Source organism: Alligator sinensis, unplaced genomic scaffold (genome assembly GCF_000455745.1).
Source record: "Alligator sinensis unplaced genomic scaffold, ASM45574v1 scaffold1406_1, whole genome shotgun sequence".
In the NCBI taxonomy this organism is placed as follows: domain Eukaryota; kingdom Metazoa; phylum Chordata; order Crocodylia; family Alligatoridae; genus Alligator; species Alligator sinensis.
This window is the reverse complement of record NW_005842975.1, coordinates 21,933-32,806: the sequence shown is the minus strand read 5'-3', so window position 1 is coordinate 32,806 and position 10,874 is coordinate 21,933. Positions and strand designations below refer to the sequence as shown.

At 55.1% G+C, this 10,874-nt stretch overlaps 1 protein-coding gene across 1 annotated transcript in view; it reads left to right on the top strand.

Annotated features, from left to right (window-relative positions):
• The first annotated feature begins 3,063 nt into the window (after window positions 1–3,063).
• VASN (vasorin) overlaps window positions 3,064–10,874 on the top strand; it is a 29,386-nt gene continuing 21,575 nt past the window's right edge. The window contains exon 1 of the mRNA XM_006036568.3: window positions 3,064–3,304. The gene's annotated coding sequence lies outside the window, so the exon portion shown is untranslated. The remainder of the gene's footprint in view (window positions 3,305–10,874) is intronic.

The window sequence follows — 10,874 nt, the reverse complement described above, 5'->3', positions numbered from 1 at the left end:
ACATGTGCTGCTGAAATGACTGCCAGGACAGGGTTAAGGGGGCTGGCAATTCAAGAACAATTCAGGCACTCCACTGAAATGACTGAAGTGGAACACATTTTTGTCAACGCTTTTGTTACAGGCTGTCTGCAGACTCAGGCAGACATAGCTACATCTACTACACCCAGTTCACAGTTTTAAGGTGTACCTTCTTCCCCACCATAAGGTCTACAGACAATGAAAGCTTAGATTCTGGGCATGGTTATGCCATACATACATAAAGGGCCTTTTATTGGTAATTTATGCCTCTGAATAATCAGGCTACATCAAGACCATGACTGCAAGGCACAACTCACCTGTCTCTGGGTTCCAACCCAAAGGTGCCTACATGTCCAGTGAGGGAAATGACTTGCTCATAAAAAAAATCAAAACTCAGCCTTTCCCTCCCAACGTGGGGATTCTGCAAAATGAATAACATTTTAGCTCAACAGCAGGCAGATGTCAAAGCAAAGCCCTAGCATAAGAATTCTCCCCCCTTTAAAGAAGAGTCTTGACACAAAAACTAGAGACAATGGAGTAGCAAGCTGGGAGCTTGCTCCTTCTGTCAAGCCTCAATGACAGTGAGAAAGCAGCATAGCAACAGAGGAAAGGGATGTGTGTGTGCAAGAGAGGTGGGGAACAGGCCCCAACCAGGAGCTTGTGGGAGTTTGACAGGTCACAAGGAATCCTGGGCATCAAGCTGTGTTTTTAACACTGCATCATACGTTTACAGGCTTTGCTTGGCTGCACATACTATGTCATGAACCAGACAGCCGCGCACATGAAGTATGCTTGCCAAGGGCACAGGAGTGACGCTGTGTATTGCCATCCATGGCAATACACCTATGCAGGTGGCACCAGGTTCGCTTGCCCTGTTCATAGGAGATGCTACAGTACGCCAGACCATGGACATGCTCGTGAGGTTCTGAACACCCTTCCTAGGCACTGCTGCTACCAGTATGAATGGGGGCTGGGGTCTCATTTCACCCCAGTATGCTGGGGATTCAGTGGCCACTAAACTCTGGGCACAGCTGCAGGGCTTTTCCCTGAACCATCAGTGGGAGCAATAGAGAGCTGTCAGGGCCAAAGGCAGCAACAAAACTCCTGCTGCAGCAACAAAATGTTCCTCACATGCAGGGAGGCTTGTGACCCAAGGTGCCACGCTGCTGAGGTTCTCATTGTGGTGAGGAGGAGTGGTGCTAAGCAAACAGCAGGCCTGTGGGGTGCTGGGGCACTTTTGGCTCTGCAAAGGGTGTATTTCCCTCCCGCTTCAGTAACTATTAGCATGACCAGCTACACAAACAATGACAGCACTAATCCAGCAGGTGTGGGTGCTGAGGGCAGGTAGTGCCATGGCTGCGGCAGGTTGTGGCAGCTTGCCACGTATCAGCTGGCACTTCCCAGGTACACAGCTTAACTTCCTCATGCAAAATGGGTCATTATTTGTATGACCCCCCCCCCAGCCTCATTCACAGCTTCGGATGCCACCAGCTCTGTCTGCAGTAAAGCAGAGGAGGGGAAGGCTGGCAGCCTCTGGACAGGAGTGACTGGGTGGAAGGGTGTTCACTGCCCCCACTACCATATCTTGGCCTGTTCTGCAGGGGGCTGACTATGGTGGTGAGGGGAGGGGGCTCTGCAGGCCCAGCAACCACTCTGGCTGCCTTGAACCTGCCAACAAGCAGGCGAGTTAGTCACCAAACCCAATGAGCTGTGTGACATGGACACCTGTTCCCTACATGCCACAAGAGTGCCGTGTGCTCAACTCACTGATGCTCTGGATGTCCAGATGGGACAATTCCACCTTGTCACCCTCCTGGGCTGCGAATCCCCCATCCCATTGGTCACTAAGCTCAGCATGCTCAGGAGTCAACATGTTGCACAGTGACACTGGCCCACACTGAGCCCTCTCCCTGCCCCAGATGTGACCTCAACCCTCACCCCAGGCCTGTCCCAACTACCCCCTGCCCTGGGAACAGCACACACACAGACTGTACCAAGGGGAAGAGAAGCAAGGCCCCATGGACTCACTGTGATCTCTGCCACCAACCTGAACAGGGTCAGGGGCTCATTTCCAGGCAACAAACAGGGTCCCATGGCCTGTCAGCTGTAGTCAGCAACTCAGTGCTAAGGGCCCCATGGCACATCTTCACAGCACCCCCACTCCCAGTTTTTACTGATTTATTACCTCAGTAAACCCCATGGGGAAGGACTTCGAAGACCACTACTGCCAACAGGCAGGAGACACAAGCTTCCATGACCTAAGATCCCAACGAGCCCTCAACTGGGGTTAAAGCAAAAGCGCCAGACATGAGTAGGTCACTGCACCTGCTACTTGCTAGCCACCACCAGCTCCATCAGCCCCATGGCACCTCTTGCCCCTGGCTTGAGAGCATGCCTGCTGCAGCCCAGGGTGCAGCACAGCCCACAGCAGAGATCTTACTACATCCCTACCTCCCCAGAGATCCCAGCATTGGAGACAAGGTGGATCAGCATTCTGGGCTCCTGTTTGGGGGCCAGGCCTGAGGGGACACAGGGATCCCTTTTCCCAGAAGGGGAGGGGAAATCAGGGCCTCAGGGTTCTCTGAGACTGGGCACAGGAGGGTGGGAGGGGCAGCACTGCTCAGCACCTTCCAAGCAGGTGACAGATGACTCCCAGCTTCCTGGCTGAGTCCTCTTTGGCTTTAACTTGGTGGTGTCACACTGCCATGGGGCAGACAGATAGGGTCTCCACCGGGCTGCAGCTCAGGGCACAGTGTTGGGCAGGGCAGCAAGCCTCTGTGCCTGTTTCCTCCAGCAGAGCCATTGTCTGCGCCCGCAGACGATGGAATGTGCTGCCTGTGCCCAAAAGGAGTTAAGGGAAATTAAAGCCAGTTTTCCTCCACTTTCCCCATGCCTGCTCCAGCCTGTGTCAAGTCCTGTAGCCAATCAGAGGGCCAGCCCAAGATGGAGGGCTCAGGGTGCCACCCACTCGCTGCCCAGCTCCTCCTACTTTCCTCTAAAGGCAACTACTTAGACTAGTCTCCGGTTAAAAAACTTTCAGTTGTCCCAGGGCTGGCTGATCTGCAGAGGGAGACGGAGGGACAGGCACAGCAGCTCCTGCTGGTCCCACAGGCGGGCCCAGGGTGGATCTTCGCTTTCTCGGTCTGCAGAATCCATCCCACCCTGCACGGGGCGATGGGGCCAGATTCCCCTTCTACCCAGCTATAGACAGGACGCTTGCCCCTCCAGCACTCCCCAGCTACGTTGCAGCACAGCCAGCCTCCCGTGCGCCCACTCCCGGCACTTGGTAAGTCCCAGCCTAGCTTTGTTCTATACTGACTTCGTCTTGTGCAGTGAGTTTGCCTGGTATTCCCTGGCTTTCCTGCCCTGGCACCCTAGAGAGGACAGGGTCACCAGTGCCTTGGGCAAGGGGCATGCGCTGATGGGGCAGCACTCAGGGGAACTAAACGGACAGTGGACATAAGCCAGCAGTTGTTGCCTCCAAGATGTTTGCTTTAGGAAGCAAACCTCTCCTCAGGACAAGGGGGCTGCTGCCTGTTTGCTTCACCTGTGTCCAGAGAAAATGTGCAGGTAGACAACTGGCCCAGCACAGAGGTGCCTGTCCAAAGGGCATTTCAGCCAAGTAGCCAGAGACAGAGCCAGCTGCCTGGATGGTGGAAGATGTTTGCCTACGTGTGTGGGTCACTCTATTTATTCCTTCCCAGTCCACTCTTGCCCCAAGGGTGCCCCTTGTCCCCTAGCTAGCTCTGCTCCTCAGGGAAGCAATCCCATCCCAAGCTGGGCTTGAAGGGGCTTGAAGTACTGCATTCACCTGGGACACAGGCTGGGCTGAGCCTCTGGCCAGGAGGGGCTGCTATGCTTCCCCAGCTGTCACAGCTCTGCTGCTGGAGGTGTACTTTGCAAAGGGGAAAGTTGCCCCACTTGTGGGCTTGGCACAAAAAGTGCCTGCTCCCTGCTTGGCCAATTCAGACCTGCATAGGACTGTAGCCCCTGGGGCACCAGAATTAAGAAGGAGTCGGGGGGGGAAAGTGCCACTGCAATGCAGAGGGGAAGGGTCGCACACATTGGCTCCCCCTCTCCACCTGGATTCCAGAGGCAAACCAGCCCTTTGTCTTTCAGGAGGGAAAAGTCTGGCACTTTATTCCAAGCTAAAAAACTCCCACCTCTTAACTCCTCCCCTCCCCACAGGGACCCTCTTGCTCTGCACTTATCACACTCCTGATCTGATTTACAAGTGACTTGTAAAGCTTAATGTACTGTGAAACCCTGATAAGATCCGACTGCTGTAACCAAAGCCACAGAGTTGGGGGGAGGCTTTCCACTAGGCTGGGCTCTGCTCCCCTCCAATTATTAACTAGAAACAATTACAAATTGGTCAGCTAATCCCCCACCCCCCAGCCCTCCTTCCACCTCACAGTAAAACTCCCTGCACCCAGGCACCCTGCAGAAACAGCCACTTGGTTGCCATGGGCTGAGAACAGGACACCGGCAACTGCCAGATGCCCTGTACAGCTAGAACAATGCGCAGGGACCAGCTCCCACCATGGGTAACAGCACAGCAGCTCCTGCCTCTGACCTCACAGGGTAAGGCGCATCATGGAGGGCACACAGGATGTCAGGTTCCCCTAGGAAGGGGGCAGGAGGTAACAGGAGGAAATAGCATCCCCCCACTTTAGGGGAGCCCAATTCCACAAAGCTTTTGGTGCCAAACTCATTTGGCAAACTGGGCCCCCCAAGTGCTGAGCCTGGGGGTGGACTGGGCTGAGGGGGGAGTAGGCCTCAGACTGATGGGTGCCAACCTCAGCAGCAGTTGGACAGGGAGAGGAAGGTCCCAGGTACTGCCCTCTATGCAGCTGTGTGCCTCGCTGGCATTATCACCCATGAGGGTATGGATGCTTATGATGAGACAAGGAGCAAGTCAGGATCCAAAGTATAAGGGTCCACCCTGGGGGTATTAGCTGTGGCACAGAGGGTGGGGATGCCAGCTCGAGTGCCCACAGCCTGCAGTCTGGATGCATGGGTAACACTACCACAATGTGCTGTGTTAGCATGAATGAAAAAGCCAGCTAGGACTTCAGACTCCTCAACCAGAGCAGAAGGACTTGTGGGGAAGCTGGGGGCTGTGTTGAAAAAACAGTGCGCAGTGGTAAAGGGCTGTAGTCCTGCCTGCCTGCCCCAGGTGCTGGGGGACGGGCAGGCTCAACCCTAGCTGCCTGGTGAAGTTTATTTTCTTCTCCCTTTTGTTAGTGGGATAAGGGAGGTTCTGTAAATAGAGTGTCACATACAGGAAGGGGGTTCTGTTAATAAGCAGCCTGGCTGGAAGCCCTCCAGAGCTCTATCCGGCTTGGCCGGCATGGGGAGCGAGCAGGGCTGAAGCAATGTGCTGCCTCACACGCTGCTGGGGGCTCCTCAGCCTGCAACCCTTGGAGCTGCTGTTGCTCACCTCTGCCAAGGCGGCCTGGGAGTACAGGGCTATTGCTGCCCGGCCAGGAGCATGGAGACAGCCTAGAGGTGTCCCAGAGGGGCAGGGGGTTCCATACACAGAAGAGTTGAACCAGAAGTGTCATGGGGGAATGGGAGCTCAAAGGGAGATGCCAGCTTCTAACAAGCCAAAGATGTTGGTAACCTTAACACTGGGACTGTGTATGCTAGTACAGTGCTGTGCTTGGCATCATGGCAGCTCACCCCTGACAGATGTCAGCAGCAGCTCTCTGGTAATGGGTCCCTGGGGTGGCAAGATCCCTAAGGAGCTATGGTACTCTCTGCTGCTGTCAAAGCTAGATCCAGGACAACCTTCATCTTGTGCACTTGCCACTGGTGAGGGAAGGAGCTAGGTATAGCTCCTTCCCTCACCAGCACCCACAAGCCCAGGGCCATCCAGAGCTATTCACATACACTGTAAGAGCAGTATTCCCAGTGTGTTGCCCCCCTCAGCAGCAGCTGGTTTTTGGGGCTCCTCACACTCCTCCCTGCAGCCCTACACCCTGGCTTGCCCCTGCTCTGTAACCTACAGCAAGGGCGTCTGGTTGTCACACATGCCCTATGAACCTTCACTGCTGCAAAAGAAGAGCACAGCAATCAATGCTGAAGAGTCCGGGCTTCATCTGGGATCCTGAGAACTCCAAATGCTTCTGGCTGAGCAGGGCAATGGAACCCAGGGAAGGGCAGGCTCTAGAGATCAGGAACATATGGGCACACATGCCCCCAGGTGTGCTCCCTATATGCCCAAGGTCTGGAGCCTGCATGTACTGCAGGCCATATGGGTCAAGTCCCAGGGCAAAGCCCAGGATTCTGCAGCACCCAGAGGTCAGTCTGCAGCAGCAGGCTGCTTATGTGGGTTTTTTTTGGTTTTTTAAAATTTGTATCTGAGGCCAAATTAGCCAAAACTAATTCCAAATCTAAGAGTCCAGAACCATAAGTGGCCCTACTACAGGCAAACATATTCCACCCACACCTGGGGCTTCAAAACCTTTGGCGGGCATCCTACTTGCAGGCCCAAGCCCAGAGGCTTGGATGCCCCCAAGTTTTTCTTGCTAGCCATAAGGTCCTCGGAGCAAGCGAGGGAGGAGACTCCCATTTTCATAAACTGGGCTTAATGCTGCTACTCCTCAGCGGGTACTGAACCACGCCAGAAGAGCAGTTCTCGTGCAGTGCAGTTCAGCAAAATTGCTTTCATGGATACAGATACATGGCATTTCCCCTGCCAGGTTAAGAAGCCACTATGCTTGATCTAAGCCTTCAGGAGTCAATACAGGAGGCTGTGATGGGGGAGGGGTGAGTGGCTGGGTAGGACTGTGGCCCTGTTACTCCTTTTCCCAGCAAATTCACTGACTTTCTGCCTTTTTCTCTGTTCCTGTGAGCCATGAACTCCTGTGTAAGTACAGTACAGAAGGTGTGGACTAAGATCAAGGTCTGTTGCCCAGACCAAGACGGACTTGAATGGCACTGTGTAGTGGAGGGTGCACCCCTGTCCCATGCACTGTTGCCAGACCACCCTATGAGAGTCTTGTAATTAGCTTCCCAGTGGCCAGCTTCCAGTGGGAGGGTCTGAGCTACACACCTATTTTATGGAAATGGGAGACTCCTCCCTAGGTTGCTCCTGTGGCTGTTGGCCAAGAGCAAGTGAGACTTGGGGGGCATCCAAACCCCAAGCCTCCATGCTTGGTCCTGTATGTAGGATGCCCGACAGTGGATCTGGGAGTATCTAAAGCCCCCAGCTGAAAAGTCTGGGGTGCAGGATACTTGTTGGTTGTACTGCCACATATGGTGTTTGAACAATTGAGTTTTACTCAGTAGAAAGAATTCAGAACTGATTTGGCTAATTTGATCTTGGATACAAAGTTTTCCACAAAAAAAAAAAAAGTACAGCACAGAAGGTGAGGGGGAGGGCAGCAGTTTGGGCATGTAGGACTTCAGGCACCTGTGTCATATGGAGGTAGTCTGGGTCTGAGGACTTTCTGCATTAGCTAGGTGGTGGCCAGCAATGAAATGGTTAACAGCATTGCTATTAAAAATCATGGCATCAGGCATCCATGCGGTGAGGGCAAGTGGGCAGGTCCCTGTCTCAGGCAGACAGCAGGACACTGGCTGCCCACAGGGAAGACACTTCCTTGAGTACAGGAGCTAAAACATTCAGTTCCCTGCACTTGGCTCTGTGGCAGAGGCTGGGCTGCCCACCCCAAAACCCTGGCATGCAAGAGGCCCTGGTTCTGAGCAGGCACCACATTGCAGGCCCTGCTTTCCCCTACATGACCTTAGGGACAGCTAGGCCTCATCACAGCTTCCAGCAGGGCAGGGTGAGAGACACAAGTGGCATAAGGGAGGGTAGCTGGCAGGAAGATGCAAACCCTGGGCAGGTCTGGGAGAGAGGAGAACTAAGCTATTGCAAAAAGCTGTGATGCTGACAGGAAGGGGTTTCCTCTCACCCCATCAGGGGAGTGCAACCACTGACAGAGCATCACTTTAAAAAATTCATCTACTCTCCCACTCCCATGCAAACCCCCATGTTCAGGTACAGCAGTAGCCCGGTGCTGGAGTGTTGGTGGCCAGCTCAGACTGCCTGAGTCTCTAGCACATGTCCCAGGCTGATGTCAGCATTCCAGCCCCAGCCCTGAGGATTTGGCTGGCCTGCTTATTTGGAGGCACACTTCGGCACTGAGCATGCCAGGGCCTTGCCAGGCTGAGGTGGCACAAGACAGTGCTCAGCAGTGAGGAGGCTTCTTTGATGTGACAGCTGGGCTGAGCTGCATGTGGCTATTTCTGGGCGTCTGGTATGGCACAGAGTGGGGCAGTGCTGATACAGGTTGCTGCCAAGGCTTGGAACAGCTGGCACAGCAGGGGTGGGCTCCTGGGCAGGCTGGGCTGGAGAGTGGGCTGGGGGGTGGGCAGGGCATCTTGTAGTTCAAGGAAGTACTCTCAGAGAGGCTCCATTCCCTGACATTCAGCCCGTGCAGCGCTGCAGCCCCTTGCCCACTGCTCCTGCTGTACGGAGAAGGGGGCCACGTGGTCCAGCCAGCCTGGCTAGTGGGGAGGGCTCCCTAGGCACTTCTCACTAATACCCAAGTGTGGCCCCCTGGCTCCTACCTCCTGAAGGCAGACAATGCAGACGCTCCCAGATCAGCCCCCTGTGCCCACAGGACCCTCCGATCATACAAACACTGGCTGCCCTGCCCTGTGATGGCACTCTGGGTTGTGCCAGGGCCAGCTGGCAGCCAGAGCAGGTCTGCTGCTACAGCAGGTGCCACACAACATAGACAGCAACACAATCTGCCCTACTTTGCACTGTTTATGGGCCTGAGCCCTGACCTGTCACAAGGGACACAACATGTCCACACCCCCTGGCTCACTCATCCCTTGGCCTCCCGGTTCAGCCTGCCCCTAGAGATTGCCCAAAGGCAGTTGCAAGGCGGTGCCCTTATGCTCATGACACTGGAGTGTTTAATTACTATTTTTATACAGTGCACAAACCTCCACCATCCTGGCAACTCACCTTGCCCTGACTCCTGCCTGGGCGTGGCTCCCTCACCTGCTGAGCCCTGGCTAAGAACAGCAGCTGGAGTCAAGGGATGGGAATGCAGGCGAGTGCTACAAGGTTGTGCCAGGCAGCACAGAAGGCGGGGGCAGCTCCAGGTGGAAATGCCGGGCCTCCCCCGCACCAGGGTTACACACTGTCTGAGAGTTGCTTGTCTTTAAAAGAAAACCGCCCTGCTGGTTTTTCTCATCCCCTGCACCTGGAGGGGGGAGTGCACTGTGGGCTGGGGTCAGACGTTCAGGCCTGGAGGGCTGATGTGGAGGGAGGAGCAGAATGGGAGCAGGGGGCAGGCGGCTCAGACAGGCTGCAAAATCCCCTTCTCTGCTAGGAAGACAGACCAATGCAGTGCTTAGCAGTCAGCTTCAGGGGCTTCGCGTGCACCATGGCCTGGGCCCCCACTGGAGGGAATGCAATAAATGGCCTGCACATTCCTCCTGGGCTGCCTCAGAGATTTAATTAAATGGGGAAGGGGGAAGCGGAGAGCAGCAGGAGGAGGGGGGTGGGTTGGGCTCAGGTCAGGCTGAAGGAGAGGGGATTAAGTGGCTAAGCCTGACCCCCTGCCTGCTTGGGGCACACATCTGAGCAGGACTTGTCAGGAGGGTTGCTTGCCCTGTGCAGAAACTGGCTGACAGGGAATAGGGGGAAGTTGTGCCTGCAACCTGACACAGCCTGGTCAGCTCCATGTGCCTGCAAGAGCCGCATTCTTCCAGCAGCACCAGCACCTGGGTGAGGAGCACTCCCACAGCGCAGGGGGGAGCACAGAACCTCTGCCAAACCCACGTGCACAGGCTGTGGCTGCTCCCCTACCAAGAGATGGTGCAGAGCTGCTGTGTGCAGCCCAGCACTTGGGAGCTGCTAAAGCACAGGGCTGGCTCAGGTCTGGTGAGTGCCAGTGACAACAGCTGCTTTATTTGCATCTGAGGGGGGGCCAGGAGATGAATGGACAGTAGGACTCGTTTCACCGCAGGACATGGGCAACATTGGCCACCTTGCTGAAGCCCCTCCCTACAGTTCAGCTTACCAGGGAGGAGAGGTGCTAGTTGGCCTGATCCAAGTCCTCATCTACCTGCAAAGACCCCTCACACAGACCAGCAGGATGACATCCCTTCACACTCCCTTCCCTTCATTTTATACTCCACACTCCCTTCACTGGGCCACCATCACATCCACAGAGATCAGCCACTCAGACAAATTCCTCCTCCCAGGGTGCTGCCAGCCCAATGTCTGCTCCCCGGCCCCTCAGTGAAAAGCACTTTGTAAAACTAGGGCCATTTAGGGTACCTAGATGCCATGGTGAGAGGTACATGACAGGCAATTTAGTGAGATGATGCCAGTAGGATGTTCTGGCTTAGACTGTCTTTCATGGCACATGCACCTGACTGGAGCAGGCCTGGGGCCCAGCAGAGAGCCAGAGAGGATGTTTCTACTGGGCAGTCAAGGGGGGCAGCCAGGAGCCTTGGAGCTGGCTTGGGATCTCTGGATGAAGAGGGAAGAGAATGCTGAGTCCAGCTAAAAATGAGATCCCAAGGTTCTCCCTGTACACACCCAGGCCCTTAGATCAGGAGGCTGGTAAAGGAGGTTCACCAGTCCCAAATCCAGGATCTGCACAGGAAAGCACAAAACCTGGAACGTCACCATGGGCCCACATCATCACCCCCCAGGGCACAGCCTTTCCAGTGGGCACATCACAAAGGAGCCCTGCTGCTCGTAGGTCAGTGGCACAGCTTCCAGGCACAACCCCTGCCACAGCATGAGAGAGTCTGGTGGGGCAGGGGAGGGATGATTAGTTGATGCGAGGCAGGAACTATAGTGGTTTGGACTTCAG